General features: G+C 31.9%; 1 non-coding gene and 1 pseudogene across 1 annotated transcript; both read left to right on the top strand.

The window, feature by feature from the left end:
- The first annotated feature begins 6,665 nt into the window (after nucleotides 1-6,665).
- LOC124941339 lies at nucleotides 6,666-14,511 on the top strand (annotated as a pseudogene).
- On the top strand, nucleotides 9,950-10,029 carry LOC124944142. Its single transcript, XR_007099803.1, has one exon. It is a non-coding gene; the product is annotated as a small nucleolar RNA J33 (small nucleolar RNA).
- Nucleotides 14,512-17,475: the final 2,964 nt, after the last annotated feature.

Raw genomic sequence — 17,475 nt, 5'->3', positions numbered from 1 at the left:
GTTCGAAACCTACAAGCCAAGCTTTTGGATACGGCGCAATTTTCGTACAACTTGAAGAAAAGTGAATCGATCGGAAGAAGTCCGTTCGAACTCGTGATGGGGAGACAACCATCCACTCCACATAATCTGGCTACAAGATACGTGGGTCAAAGTCCGGCTGCCTTCACATTCGCTAAATCATTCGAGAAGGAAGCGGATCTTGCTCGGACATCTTTAGATAAAGTAACAAAGAAGATGAAGAAATGGGCAGATCTAAAAAGACGGGCAGTCAAGTTCAAGGAGGGAGACCGAGTAATGGTGAAATTACTCCCGCAACAATTTACGTACACATTCTCATATTCAATCAAGAATTGCGTCGAAATCAAGATCGTCGGCACGTTCGGCATGGTCAGCACAATTGCTCAGTCACGCGATTTAGTTGATTTGGTAGTCGGTTACGGAAAACATGGTCGGAGTAAAGATTGTCGGCACGACAGGTACGTCTGGCACATTTGACACATCGGGGAAAATCGTCTAGGGTTTGAATAAGGTCGTTCAAGATTATTGTTCTGACTTTAATCCCCTATTCTGAAGTCTTATTGGAATATGGGTAAAAGGGAAAACAACAAGGCAAAAGAAGTGGAGGATTTTGTTCTTAAAGGAGTCAAGGCCATAAAAGTGCATGCCTTTGTTCTTAAAGGAGTCAAAGAAACTGTAGAGAAGGAAATGAACAAAATAGATGAAGAAGTTATTAACGAAAAAGTACAGGAAATCAGCAAAGACTCAGTTGTTGCCCAAAAGCCTTTGGAAAATAATGTAGGGATTAAGGAAAAGAAAGAAGGAGTTTGAATGATATGGTATAATCAAAGGGCAAATTTATTTAGACTAAAAAACCAAATCACCAAACTCCTGATGCATGCTAAGAAATGAGAGATTGTACTCAGAAAGGAGAAAATACAAAGCACAACTGTCCAGCTTAACATTCACTATCTCCAAGACTGGAATTTACTTAAGAATGATGAATATGAAGTGATAGTAAAATGGTTTGTTGCAATAATGAGGGAGTTAATGAATGCTCCTAAATCAAAGACTTATACTATCAGAAGTAATTCTACATGGAAAATCAATGAAGTCTGGAAAAACAACATTGGGAAAAAGGTTGAAGATCATGCATACAAAGGAGAAATCTACTTGGACAATGTACAGACAAAAGTGGAGGTACTGAATTCTCCTTTTAAATTTAAATTTCCTGCTATAATAGAAGAAAATTGTGTTAGGGAATGGGAAAATGCAGTGGTGGGAAACTATATAGGAAAGAATAGAGTTTCCTTCATAGTCACTAAAGAGGCACTTATGAAGCAATGGGAGCAAAAGGGATTGGAGAAAATTTCAGCGAATGTACATGATCTCTACTTTCTGAAATTTAAGAAGGGATCAAATATGGATAAAATTCTAAAAAATGGGCATACATATATTGGATCCAACTGCATGAAGTTGGAAAGATGGTCTGAAGATTTGAACATATTAAGCAAGCTTAAAAAACAGCTCAGATATGGTTCAAACTTTGGAATATCCCTACACACATGTATAATGTAGAAACTCTTAGTCATTTTGTAAATTTATTGGGTACGCCATTATACATGGACCCAATTACTGAAGGAGGAGAGCACATATCATTTGCTAGAATTAGCATTGAGGTGCATCCTAGAAACACACTACCGAATAGTATGACAGTAGTAGATAGAAACTGAAAACCTACTTTCATGGAAATCACTTATGAGTGGAGGCCATACAAATGCACTTTCTGCAATACCTTTTAACATGCAAGCCCAAATTCTGATTTGGCTAAGGAAGAAGATCAAAAAAATTCATAAAGGCCAGAAAGTAAAGACGCAGGAAAATGAAACAGAGGTGTCTATTATCAAAGAGCAAAATGTGGTTAAAGATCAGGAAACAGAATATAAAGAAAATTATGTACAAGACGAAAACAGTACGATGAAGGAGGTGGAACCTCAACCTAATCATATTGAAGAGATAGTTGAGGACTCTCAATCCAATCAAGTTGAAGTGGTTGCTGATAAAAACAGAGAGGAAAATACTCAGGCTAATCAAAAGGAAGAAGAGAATTCTAAGGTTGATATAGAGGAATCCAAAATTGCTAAGAATTCTAAAACTGGAATTTAAGAAAATAAAGACAATGATCTTGAAATTCAAGTTGAGAATAACAAGGTGAAGAGCTCAGAATTCTTGAAGAATAATTCTTTTTATCAAATTAGAACGGGTTCATATAAAAGAAAAAAATCAAAATAAGAATAGGCAGTACTCATCATCATCTTTCACCCTTTTTTCATTACAAGGGGAAGGGGAAGGGGAAGGGGAAGGGGAAAGGGAAGGGGAAGAGGAAGAGGAAGGCAACCTGTTAAAACATCAGGTTGATATGGAAATAAAAATACTGGGATTTGATACAATTTGTAATCTCTGTTTTTCGTATGTTTGATGGTTACTAATCAGTTTCTTTAGGGTCGTTTGATTGTCATCTTTTAATCATAGCTAGGGTTTGTCTAGCTTTGATTCTTGATCTTCAACTTTTAGGATTTTAATGAAATGTTTTTAACCGTTTTCCCAAAAAAAATGTTAGAAAAAATAATTATATGTTTCAATTTTAAAATAAAAGAAGTTTAAAGTGATTATTTTACATTTATTTTATTTTGTTTCTGTTATTTATTTATTTCTGTGTTAGTAAAAGTTTATTGTTATTAGTTATAGGTTATATATATATATATAATGATTTTTAATTTTAAAGTGTCCGGATTGCCGGGTCTCGAATCTGTGATTAATTTGAATATATATATGTGAGAGTAAATGGATATTTGGGTCGGATTATGGGTTGATCCGCCCATAAATTTAAAACGGTTAAAAATAAAATTAAAAATGTTATAGGTATGTTTCAAACTTGCAACATAACAAAAACAAATACAACCTTTTAACCAACTAGGCTAATAAGACTTTATATTTTAAATTAAACACCAAATTTGGTGAATGCGGGACATTTTAACAATATAAGTTCAACTTTTCCGGATTGCCGGGTTGACGGCTATGGTTAATTTGAATATATATGTGAGAATAAATTAAAAATGTTATCACATTTTAACCGTAATTTTTTTTTCCGATTTTTATATCTTTACTCGTGCAAATGCACGAGCTACATGTTATTTTTATTTTAAGTAATAAACTCTTATTAATAAAATTGTGATTTTGTTTTTTTAGTAATAAACTCTTAAGAAATAACATGTCATTTATAATTGTTTTATTGATTTTATAATCTGACTTCCATGTATTATATTATTAATTCAAATTTTAATAAGATAACTTATTTAATAATGTTTTTTTCTTAATAAAAACTACATTTCCAATATTGTTTCAAAATAAATACATAATATTATACTAGGAAACATAATAATTTATTACCATTTTTTAAAATATTTTTAAGTAACAAATTTATATTATAAGACACTGGCTATGTTTTACTTTCTTTTTACTAAACCATAAATTTTATTAACTACTTGAACAATCATCAAAAATTGGAATTGTTGAAAATCTGTCATGATCAATTGATCATTGCCCAATTTAGATAGACTTCTGTTTTGTTTTTGTTTTTTATTTAGATACATATATTTATTTATTTTTAAGTGCTACCTAAGTTTAATTTTAAATGTTTTATATATAGATATAAAAAACAAAACCAAAAATATAAAAAATTATGTACTGATGTTACATGACTTGTAAACACAATAAAAGAGAATTGACAACTATCTACTCACCTTATCAACAATTTAGACGAAATCATTTTTTTAATGTGAGTAAAATACTTTATATTTATTATTTAATTTAGAACTGGTTAGGTACATGTATATATTAATTTGCATTTAGTTTATTTTTTAAATAGTAGATTAAGTAATGAGCTTGAATTTTATGCTTAAAACCATTTTAATATAAAAAATAATAATTTAGATTGGGGATTTTTGAAACCACAAATTTATCAATCTCTCTTTATATATTTAAAGAAAAAAAAGTATTACAACTTTAGTTAAGGGGTAATGATGATTTATGAAAGGACTAGAAAATAGTAAAATGAGACAAAATGAACTACCCATTGCAATAGACAAATGAAAGATGGCCAGTCATTTCAGAATCAATCTTCTTTTTTTTTTTTTTTTATTTTTACTTCAAATTTAAGAGAAATAATATATATATATATATACTTTATTTTTTTTATAATATTTTAATTATTAAATAAAAATAATAGTTGAATCATTTGATTAAATAATCTCAAATAATGTCTTTTTATTCAATACTTTTTTATTTTAATATAATAAAATAATTAAAATAAAAAAAAATATTATATAAATTTTATATTCGATTTCCACTAAAAAAAAAATTGTTATTTTTTTAATTAATAAAAAGATAAAATCAATTGGTTTGTGTGTTGTTCATGCAATTAAACTAGACACTGTCTCCTTATTTAGCATAAAAAATATTTTTTTTTTACCCTTGCTTAACTAATTGGACAAATACAACTTTAATTGTTGTTCAACACAAATAAATTCATTTTTTTAAATCACTTATTATAATTGGAACAATGGTTGGATTGTAATTTTAATTTATATAAATTTGTCATATTATTTAATATATAAATTTTAATTTAATTATTTTTGATGTGGCAAATATTATTTATAAATTATTATTTTTTACATATAACTGCTCATTTTTTATCATATAAATTAACTTCTTTTATATATATATTATATATATATATATATATATATATATAAATACACAATTCAAAATAAGAATTCCACACGAATTTAGAAACGAAAACAAGGCAACAAAATCTACTTACAACTTGTGTCGGAAAGAGAAATAAAAATCTACAAAAAATTGTCATTTTTCCGGAAAATGAAATAAAATAATTTTTTCTCTTCATGACCACAAAAATCTCCCTAACATTATCATTAAAATAAATATTTTTTACTCTCTACATGGCCATGTTCGGGACAAAAATTTTTTAATATTTTTTCAAAAATATTTTTTTTTTCCCTTTTACATGATCACAAAAATCTCCGGCTATGTTCCGGACAAAATCTAAGCACATGACCATTTTTTCTAAAAAAAATTCTCTATATTTTCTTTCATAGACTATAAAAAAAAATCCATGAAAATAACTATTTCTTTTAAAATAATAAAAAAAATTTTCTCTCTCCTGTTACAAAAATATGTTTGGAAAAAAATCTCCTCTCTCCGATATAAACACATTCAAATAAAAAATAAAATAAAAAAGAAATTTAAAAAAAAACAAAACCAAAATTCTCCATCTTGAACATGGCTATTTTTTCAAAAAAAAATGCAAAAGTAGTAGATCACGTCCGGATTCATAGTTTTGATTGCTTTAAAATTCCGATGCCCAAATTATTTTTCTACAAACAAATAAAACGCCATTATTTTAAATAATTAAAAGTCTTTATAGTGTATGCGGTTTGCATATACTATTGCTAGATTATCTTTAAAGTAAATTGTACTATTTTAAAATTTTAAAAAGTCAGGATTAGTAAAAAGTCACAATAACGTTAGGAAGCTTTAATTTTCTATAATCATCTATAAAGATTATGGCTTGTTTGTGAGGATTATTTAACTGATCTCAATTACTTTTTGTAAAACTTTATTTAATGATATACGTTTTCTATACGTTAGATTTAATACTTAAAATGGAGTAATGGAAAAGTCTTTTAAGAGCTTGTTTGATATGCTTTTTTTGGAAATATATTTTGGATTTATTCATATTTTTCTTAAATAATTTTTTTTCATGCCATATTATTTTAGTCATTTTATAAATTAAAATGATTAAATTGTCAAATTGAAACTCTTAACGAAGTCAATTGAGATTTTAGATTTTGTATTTTAAATCTTACCATTTCGAGTTTTTTTATTGTTAAAGTTATACAAGATGTGATGTTTTGTTTTAATCGTTTTAAATCCCTTTAATGTATTATCTACATGACATTATTATATAAAAAAATTAAAAAATTAATATCACTAATTTAAGTACTGAATTTCAACAAACTGAACTTAATTTTCTGAAATTTAATACCTTAAACTCTCTATTCGTTTAAATTTCAAATTCAATAGTTAAATAATAAATTAGCACGTTTTAAACGGTTAAGACAAAATATTTCATATAACTTTAATAATAAGTAGTCCCAAATCAAATTTAAAAAAAAACCTAATTTAACCGTTGTAATTTCAACAAACTGAACTCGATTTTCTGAATTTTTTATACTATCCGTTTTAAACTTTTAATATAAAACGTTTGATATAACTTTAATAATAAATAGTCCCAAATGAGATTTAAAAAAAAAAACCTAATTTAACCATTCCACCCAACTAAAATATAAAAACATTCTTACTTTATTTTTATTAAATTTAAATTTTAAATACATAATAATATTTTAATAATTAAACCAATTCAAAATTCAAATAACTTCCTTTTTAATCAAACAAATTAATTAAATTTTTTTTCCTAAAAAACCAAGATCAAACAAGCTCTTAGTGTGGGGGAACTGAACAGACAGTATATTCCCCCTTTAGGGCAAGAGTCAAATTTCTCTCTTTTCCCGGTCATCTAATCTCTTCACATCCTTATTCATTTCCCCTTCCGTGAACCTCACTCGCTCCCTTAGCGCGTCGATCTACCATCATCTTCATCGGTTCCAAGTCCCAGTGGCAGAAAAGATAGTGACTGCCATAGTAGAGTACACACCACTACCGATCTCCTTGAACCGCTTCACCAATCTCTCTCTCTCTAGATTGATTCAGAACGTACTCTACAAAGCGAAGGTAATAAATGTGTTTACAGTTTGAACTTTGAAGCTTTAGATCGGAACTTGTTACACTAATTGCGTAGAACTATCAAATAAGATGTAATAGATGCAGTAGAAGTTGAACGATATGAGTTTAAGGCAACGTCCTATCCCCACGCGCGGCCGTGGCGGTGTAACCGTCAATCCGCCGCCGGTGCCGTCTCTAAACGAGGTGTTTAACATAATTCCTATCCACAATCTCCTCATAGACCATCCTTCCCTCCGTTATCCAGAAGTACGCGCCGCTGCAGCCGCACTTAAAGCCGCCGGAGACCTCCGTAGACCTCCGTTCATGCCATGGAACGACGGTCTAGACCTAATGGATTGGCTCGGAATGTTCTTTGGATTTCAACGAGATAACGTACGGAATCAGAGAGAGCATCTTGTTCTTCATCTTGCGAATTCGCAAATGCGACTCACGAAGGCACCGGATGCTGTTGATGTTCTTGACAGCTCTGTTCTTCGTCGATTTCGTCGTAAACTTCTTTATAATTATTCCTCATGGTGCTCTTATCTTGGTAGGAAATCGAGTGTTGTACTTACTAACCGTCGAGATGATGATCTTCTTCGCCGTGAGTTGTTGTATGTTTCTCTTTATCTATTAGTTTGGGGTGAAGCTGCTAATCTTAGGTTTATGCCGGAATGTTTGTGTTATATTTATCATCATATGGCTATGGAATTAAACCTAATTCTTGATGAGAATTATATTGATGAAAATGGTGATGCTTTTGTTCCTTCTTTATGTGGAGAAAGTAGGTTTTTGAATCAAGTTGTTACACCTATTTACAATACGATTAAGAAAGAAGTTGATAGGAGTAGAAATGGAACTGCTCCACATTCTGCTTGGAGAAATTACGATGATCTCAATGAGTATTTCTGGACTAGACGATGTTTTCACAGGATCAAATGGCCTTTGAATCTTACTGCTAATTTCTTCGCACCTGAAAACGATAAGAGGATTGGGAAGACGGGTTTTGTTGAACAGAGGACATTCTGGAATCTTTTTCGTAGCTTTGAAAAGTTATGGGTATTGTTGATTTTGTATTTTCAAGCTGCTGTCATAGTTGCTTGGGAAGGTGAACGCTTCCCATGGGAGGCTTTGGTGAAGCCTGATGTTCAGGTAAAATTACTAACGGTTTTTATCACGTGGTCTGGACTTCGGCTCTTGCAGTCTGTTCTTGATGCTGGAACTCAGTATAGCTTGGTTTGTAAGGAGACTTTGTGGCTTGGTGTGAGAATGGTTCTCAAAAGCTTGGTGGCCATGGCGTGGATTATTGTATTCTCGGTTTTCTATGCTAGGATTTGGATTCAGAAAAACTCAGATGGTGAGTGGTCAGTCGAGGCTAATCAGAAGATCTTTGACTTCCTATGGGCTGTATTTGTTTTCGTCACGCCTGAGATGCTGGCCTTACTTCTCTTTATTCTTCCTTGGGTACGTAATTTGATTGAGGAAACAAATTGGCCAATTCTTTATTTCTTGACATGGTGGTTTCATACGCGTATTTTTGTTGGTCGAGGGCTAAGAGAGGGTCTTGTAGACAACGTTAAGTACACTTTGTTCTGGGTTGTCATGTTGGCTTGGAAGTTCACATTCAGTTACTTTCTTCAGATCCAGCCCTTGATTAAGCCGACAAAGTCTCTTTCTTCAAGTAGCATCAACTACCGATGGCATGAATTTTTTGGCGGTGGAAACAGAATAGCCCTTTTCTGGATATGGATTCCTGTTGTTTTGGTGTATTTGATGGATTTACAGATATGGTATGCCATTTTTTCATCACTGGCTGGTGCTGCGATTGGATTGTTATCCCATCTTGGCGAGATTCGAAATTCGGAGCAGTTGAGGCTTAGGTTCCAATTTTTCGCAAGTGCCCTGCAGTTTAATCTTATGGCAGAGGATCAGACTTCACGTCCCGAGGCAACTTTGGTGCATAAGCTCCGTGAATCAATCCATAGACTTAAGTTGCGGTATGGACTTGGTCAACCCTACAAGAAAATTGAGTCAAGTCATGTTGAAGCTACGAGATTCGCGTTGATATGGAATGAGATCATTATAACAATGAGAGAAGAGGATCTCATCAGTGACCTAGAGTTGGAGCATTTGGAACTTTCCCCAAATTGTTGGGACATAAGGGTCATTCGCTGGCCATGTGTTCTTCTGTGCAATGAGCTTCTACTTGCTCTGAGTGAAGCTGAGGAACTGTCGGAGGAACCAGACGCCGAGGTTTGGTTTAAAATATGTAACAGTGAGTACAGGCGGTGTGCGATTGTTGAAGCTTATGATAGTATCAAATATTTGCTTCACGAAGTTATCAAATATGGAACCGAGGAATATAGCATAGTGAGTAGAATGTTCCAAGAGATCGACAACCAGATTTTGAATGGGAGATTCACAAAGGTTTATAAGACTATGGCTTTACCTAAAATCCTGACAAAGTTTGTGTCTCTTATTCAGCTTCTGTCTCCTGAAAAGAGAGATGTAAATAAGATTGTTAACGTCTTGCAAGCCTTATACGAACTTGCTATCCGTGAACTTCCTCGTGTGAAGAAGCCCATCGATCAGTTGAGGGTGGAAGGTCTGGCGGCTGTTAATCAAATCACTGATTCAGGTTTCCTTTTCGAGAATGCTGTCGAGTTCCCTGATCCAGAAGATGCTTTCTTTCACAGGCAGCTCCGACGTTTACAAACTATTCTTACGTCTAGAGATGCGATGTATAATGTCCCGATGAATCTAGAAGCCAGGCGTCGCATTTCCTTTTTTAGCAATTCGGTCTTTATGAACATCCCACGTGCTCCTCAGGTTGAGAAAATGATGGCTTTCAGTGTCCTCACTCCCTATTACGATGAAGAAGTATTGTATGGTAAAGAATCGCTTCGAAGCCCGAATGAAGATGGTGTTTCCACTTTGTTTTATTTGCAAATGATTTACGAAGATGAGTGGAAGAATTTTATGGAGCGCATGCACAGAGAAGGTATGGAGGATGATGAACACATTTGGACGACGAAAGTAAGAGATCTTCGTTTATGGGTTTCGTACAGAGGGCAAACGCTGTCGCGAACTGTTAGGGGAATGATGTATTATTATAGGGCTCTTAAGATGCTTGCATTTCTCGACTCTGCATCTGAAGAAGTTATACAGCAAGGGTCACAGAGAATTAAATCTCTAGGTCAAATGGAGTATAACGGCACCCTAAATGGGCAGCAGCCAGGTGCAAGGAATCTTAACAGAGCAATAAGTGGTGTCAGTCTTCTGTATAAAGGGCATGAATTTGGGAAGGCCATGATGAAATTTACCTACGTGGTGGCCTGCCAGTTATACGGACAACAAAAGGCGAGGGGCGACTCTAGAGCTGATGAAATTCTTTATCTTATGAAGAACAATGAAGCCCTTCGGGTGGCTTATGTTGATGAGGTAAAAGTGGAACGAGGAGAATTTGAGTATTATTCCGTGCTTGTGAAATACGATCAAGTAGTTAAGAAAGAGGTGGAAATCTATCGAATAAGGCTGCCCGGTCCATTGAAACTTGGAGAGGGCAAACCCGAAAATCAGAACCATGCAATCATCTTCACTCGTGGGGATGCAGTTCAGACAATCGACATGAATCAAGATAACTGTTTTGAGGAGGCTCTCAAGATGCGTAATCTATTGGAAGAGTTCAAGAACATCATGGAATAAGGAGACCGACTATTTTGGGAGTTCGTGAATATGTTTTCACGGTTCAGTTTCGTCTCTCGCTTGGTTCATGTCTGCTCAGGAAACTAGTTTTGTGACGCTAGGGCAACGTGTAATGGCGAAACCTCTGAAGGTGCGAATGCATTACGGTCATCCTGATGTTTTTGACAGATTTTGGTTCTTGACCCGTGGTGGAATAAGCAAAGCTTCGAAAATTATCAATATAAGTGAAGATATATTTGCTGGATTTAATGCACTCTTAGAGGTGGAAATGTTACGCATCATGAATATATACAAGTGGGAAAAGGAAGGGATGTTGGATTAAACCAAATATCCATGTTTGAGGCAAAGGTGTCGAGTGGTAACGGAGAGCAGATTTTAAGCAGAGATGTTTACAGATTGGGTCACAGACTTGATTTTTTCCGTATGCTTTCCTTCTTCTATACATCTATTGGCTCGTATTTTAACACGATGATGGTTGTATTGACTGTTTACGCCTTTTTGTGGGGTCGGGTTTACCTAGCCCTTAGTGGGATTGAGGCTGCTGCCAGCCAGAACAATAAAGCATTTGCCACAATCATAAATCAGCAATTCATTGTTCAGATTGGAATCTTCACCGCCCTCCAATGGTGGTTGAGAATGCTCTTGAGCATGGTTCCTTACAGCCATATGGGATTTCATTCTATGCAATTTCACTTGCGTCGTTCTTCTATAACATTCTCTATGGGAACCCGTACGCATTCTTTGGTAGAACGATCCTTCACGGGGGAGCAAAATATCGGGCCACAGGACGTGTTTTGTTGCCAGCATAAGAGCTTTGCGGAAAACTATAGGCTTTATGCTCAGTAGCCATTTTGTGAAAGCAATTGAGATTGGGGTGCTTTGATAGTGTATGCTTTCCCACACGGATTTAGCTAACAATACTTTTGTCTACATAGCCATGACTCTTTCAAGCTGGTTTCTAGTGGTAGCATGATTTTATCTCCTTTTGTGTTCAACCCTTCTGGTTTTGATTGGCTGAAAACTGTTTACGACTTTGATGGATTCATAAAATGGATGTGGTATAGAGGAGGAATTTTCGCCAAAGCAGATCAAAGTGGGAAAAAACATGGTGGTACGAGGAACAAGACCATTTGAAGACAACTGGTCTATGGGGAAAAATTACTAGAGATCATTTTAGACCTTCGTTCTTCTTCTTTTTCCAATACGGCATGGTATATCAGTTACGAATTGCTGGTGGAAGAACTGGTATTGGTGTATATTTACTCTCTTGGGTCTGTGTGGTCGTGGCTGTTGCTTTCTATGTGGTGATCGCTTATGCACATGATAAGTACGCTGCAAAGCAGCATCATTACTATCGGCTGGTTCAGTTCCTTGTGATTGCAGTTATAGTTCTTGTGGTTGTGTTATTGTTGAAGTTTACTGATTCTGTGTTCCTCGATATTCTCAAGAGTCTATTGGCATTCATTCCAACTGGTTGGGGACTCATACTCATTGCCCAGGTCCTTAGGCCTTTTCTTGAGACGACCATAGTGTGGGATACAGTTGTTTCCTTGGCTCGGTTGTATGATATGCTAATCGGTATGATTGTTATGGCTCCTTTAGCATTTTTGTCATGGATGCCTGGTTTCCAGTCAATGCAGACAAGGATTCTGTTTAATGAAGCATTCAGTAGGGGACTACATATATCTCAGATTATCACGAGCAAGAATGCTTAAACTTTAATGTAAGTTTTTCATCCCTTCGACGTGCAACATTTATTTTATATAAATATGAACTTTGAAATGCATCTGACCTGATGAACAATGGCCATCTACAGGGACTGGCATATAATATTGTGGGTTTTTGGTCGTCATTGTCATATCACAAATCTTGATGATAAGTTATTATTGGCCATTTTGTAAGTCTACAATGTTTTCCCTTTACTTTTGAAATGCATCTGCTTGTTTCAAAAGTGGATTTATGGTGGGTTGTTAGTTTGATTTCTCTAATTGATTTTTTTTTCATTTTCGACAGGATGATCATATGACTTCTCGCCTATATGGTACTTTCCTCCCCTTTGATATCTTCATTTTTGTTACATTAGCGATGTATCTATCTCCATGAACTAGCTATGTGCATAGTTTAGGTACCTTGACGAGAGTAGGCTTTTATTTATGATAAGTTGCTTAGAAATATTCTCAATCCTTGATTTTTTTCTTGTCTTTAAGCAACTTTTTTGAAGTGTAAGTATAAATATTCTCAATCCTCTTTTCCATGGTCCGCCTTAAGGCGGTTGCATCTGCCATCTTGAAAACCAGTTGAACTTCCTCTCTTATTTTCTTCTTCTTCCCGATTTTCATCTCCAAAAGCACAGCCTACTCGAGTTCCTTTCAATTTTTTTTGGAATTAAAGGAGAACTAGCATGACACCCGTAGCCATGCCCCCGCTTAAATTAAAAGCGCTTCCAGACAAAATGTTATGTAAACACTTTATGAAGTGTTCATCCACAAAACCCTCAAATTCTGCACCATGACAAACCAACAGGACAATGTTTGTTATAATCCATCCTCTGTAATATTTTGAACGACTAATATGATCTTAGCATTCAAGGCTTTCGGTTAATGACAAGTGCTTGAAGTGATGTAAGAATTTGGAAGAAGACTATCTTTCTGGATTCCATACTTCATTTCCACTACCCATCCATGTATTAAGCAAACTCAGAAACTCAGATATTCCTTTCCATTTAAGATATAATGAACTACTGCAAAAGTTCAATTGCCAACTTATTAGCATCAATAACAACTACTGCCTATAAGACCCAATTGCCAACTCTGTGACCAAGTTTCCAAAAAGATATGTCAGAACTTTAAATGGAACCAATTTGTGACAATTTCAGATTCAGGACTACTGTTATGACAGTAAAATAAAAGGAAAATACATAAATAACATAAGAATACATAGAAACTTTCATCATCTGTCAACAGTAGGTTATAATGTTGAGAATTAGAGAGAATGAAGACATAATAACCCTACACAGACCATATTATAAAGATCCATATACCATGCCCAGGATTTTTTTAATTTTTTAGTCACACACTGGCCATGGCCAAACCTATTCGGGTCACCAAAACTCTATCAAAACGCTTAAACGATTCGGTCAGAGAATCTGCAGAGCTGTTGCAAGATTCTCTGCCCAATATTTGGAAGTTTTCTGCTATCAGTTCTGATTCCATGTCGAAAACAAGCTCATAACTATGTTCTTCTAAGAAGAGTGGTCAATTATTCCCCACCAGATTGTTATGTGGATTGAGATCCAAATAAGCTTAATGCTTAAAAATATCCCAACAGCTTCTCGAGGAAGAAGACAACTAGTAACTCACTGTTCAAAATCGAAGCTTATTCTTTTGTCGAACACCTTTTCTTTTGGCTGGTTGCTGCTGTTGAAGGATTTTTGAATCATCGCAGCTTGCTCAATAATAGTTTATTATTGGCTTCTCAAATGTATCGAAAATGATGAAACTTGTTCAGATTTATCCATAGAACAAGAAGAGAGTACCTTTGTTGCCCAACCAAAACATTCCAATATTCTTAGAAAACCCAAAAAACAGTTCCAACACTTGACAGTTGATTTTTTCTCTTCAACATGCTTATGAAGATTTCCCTTGTACTAATTGAATTCCTATAGCTAATTGATTTGTTATAGATAACATAATTAGTTATAAAAGTTTTTGTTTCTTTGTAGGTCGGTTGTAAATTTCTTAATTTATGGATGATGACCCTTTTAAACCATCAAGAGGGATTGAATTTGCAAGACAACTATCTTAATTTAGAACTAAACATTTGTAGGAAATTAATTATCTTTATCTCTTTTTATGTTGCTTATTATGTAGTGGTATGAATATCAAAGCATTTGTTTAATGATATTGCTTTGTTTGTAATTTTAAGCTCGTAATGCATTTTCTTGTATGCTTAGTGCTATAATAATTTCATATCTACAGCTACTTAACCCAACATTGGAAATAGGTTGCCAGAATATCATCAGTTTAATAGGAAATAGAAATAGTAATATATTTTATTTATTACTCTTTTTGCTAATAAACTTTTTCTTAAACGCATTGAAAAACAATATGTGTGTATTCACTAATTGTATTGTTCGAAGAAAATATCAGCTCACTTTTTAATATGAAATTGGAATTTTGGATCAAATTCTTAAGTTTTGGAATTTGAATTATGAAATGTAGTTTTATAATTCTTATTTTAGTCTTTTAACTTGGAATTATAATTTCAATATTATATTTGTAAATAAAATAGCTTATTATTTACATATTAACTGATAATTTAATTTAGATTTTAAAATGATATATATATATATATAGATATAATTTTAGTAAGTTAATATTTTGAACATATATTCTTTATTAATTTAGAAAGTTAAATGTTGAATTAATATTGATTTTTAATTTAGAAATTATTAGTATGAATTAATATATTTTTTTCTTTATAAGAATCAAATCCTAAACAAAACTTTTGAAAATTTTCTGAATTAATATTTTAATAATATAATCATATATATTTAATTTTTTATTATATTATTTTTTAAAAATAGAAATTGGAGTTAAAATTATAATTCTAATAATTTTTCTTTAATTGTCAATTATGGTGAAATTGAAATTGAATTCTATTGTTAATTTCAATTCCATACCTCCAATTCCAAACCTATAGTAATTGTATTTTCGAAGATCATGTCAAGTAGAACATTTCATTTTTATATTCACTAATTATACTGTTCAAAACATTCAAATTCAAAATGTATAACTCAATTCTTAGAAGTTTAAGTACATATGATATAATGAACAAAGTTTCAATCCGTCTAACTATATGTGCCTTAAAGGAGGGGACAAAAGGGGTCGTCAATGACAAGTATATTTTTAAGAACAAATAGTTAATCATATGCCTTTATATCGCAATAAAATTATGGTGGGCTAGTTAGATACCACAATATCACGAATGCAATTATGGTGGCGAGTTAGATACCAACAATTTTGTTACAGTGAACTCTTTGTGACTTAAGAAATTTTATTAGCTCCTTAAAAGTTGGTTCGTGAAAGAAAAAATATTTTATATTCAGGATTGGAAGTTTTATGCAATGAAATTAATGTTATCGAATAAATAAAGAGATTCTTTAGGATCTCTATGCAAAGGAAGTTAAATCTCATATCCACATTCACAGTGACTCCAACGCAAATAGAACTATTTTGATAAGAGAGTTGGGAGAAAAGATAGAATTCATGGGACCTGTAAGAGGCAATCAAGGAACATCACAATTATTCAATCATCAGTTCAAGATTTTATTTAGAAAAGTAAAACCTACCATCTCTTCGAGTAGTTCGGTTTTATAAGGGTATGTTCCAAAGTGTTTAGAACATAACTAAATTGGACGACATCACTTTTTGACTTACTAATTCAGTGCAAAAGGAGATAACGAGGTTTCATTTTACAATGGAGGAAGTCAGTGAGGATAGTAAGAGGCAAAATAGCGATAAAGCTCTAGAGTGTGATGTGTTTAGTTTGGTTTTATTTATAAAGACATAGTATTTTTTTAAGAATTATATAATGTAAGTTATTTTTATCGTTTCTTATCATTTTATTAAGGTTAGAATTATACATTAATTTGTTTCATTTATAAGGTTTTCAAAATTATTGATGGGAGAATTTTAAGCCTATGAGTTTGGTTTCCTTATATTAGATTGTGTAAAAAATGTTTGACTAATAGCTGGGTGGGTGGTTGACACAATCATGTTTGGAAATCAGATTAGGGATATTTAATATTTAGCCTGAATTTGAATACCAACCAAAATCACATAATTCAAAATTTAATTTTCGTTTTCAAATCAAATATTAAACAAATTCGAATTCAAATAAAGCTTTTCCATTTTATTTATTAGTTGGAGTTTTAACTCGAAAACAAACTAAAAACCGTATTCATTTTTTATATTATTTTAATTATATTATATAATTTATTAGATATAATTAAATGATAAATATTAAATTAGTTATACATTTTAAAAAATCGAATTTAGTTCGAATTGAATCAAATTTTTTAATTTGTATTTGTTCAGTATTATTCGAATTCAGTTCGGTTTTCAAATTAACTTAAAAAAATAAAAATTCGAAAAAAATTAAACCAAGAAACTCGATAACCCGACAATCGAAGCGACAAATAACCCTAAGGGGGTGCTTGGTTCAAATAAAGGAATGAGAATAGAATTGAGATTGATAGATGTGTGGAATGAGAATGAGTATGATGAATAGAAGTGTAGTGTTTGATTAAGAATTCCATTCCCATTGATAACGTTTGGATTTATAAGAGAAAAATTATAAATATAATTTTGTTATTAAAATTATGATTAATTTTAATTTTATTTTATTAAATTAAAAATATAAAATATTATTATTTTTATAACATAATTGTTTAAAATTTGTAAAATATTTAAGTGACATAATTTAATAAAATATAAACATTTAATATTTTTTCATATTAATTATATTTTTTCAAAATAAAAATAAAAATACTTATAATAAAAATATATTGAATGTTTCAATTTTTTACTAATTATAAATAAATAATTATCTATTAAATATAAATAATATAAGACAAAGTCTTTTAAATATTATATATTTAAATTAAATATAATATTTATTTAATAATATTATAACATGATATATTTTTTTAATAATATTTTTATTAAAATATGTCATATTAATTTTTTAATATTTTTTATATAAAATTGTTATTTTATTTTTAGGTTTATATTTTTATATTTAATTATTTATTTTAATTTATTACTAATATATAATATTTAAAATTAATTATATAAAATAGTTAATGTAATTATTACTAAAATTTTATTTTAATATTCTTTAATATTA

Source organism: Impatiens glandulifera, chromosome 6 (genome assembly GCF_907164915.1).
Source record: "Impatiens glandulifera chromosome 6, dImpGla2.1, whole genome shotgun sequence".
Taxonomy (NCBI): Eukaryota; Viridiplantae; Streptophyta; class Magnoliopsida; order Ericales; family Balsaminaceae; genus Impatiens; species Impatiens glandulifera.
Note: the sequence above shows the minus strand (reverse complement) of the source record. Positions and strands in the feature narration are given on the sequence as shown.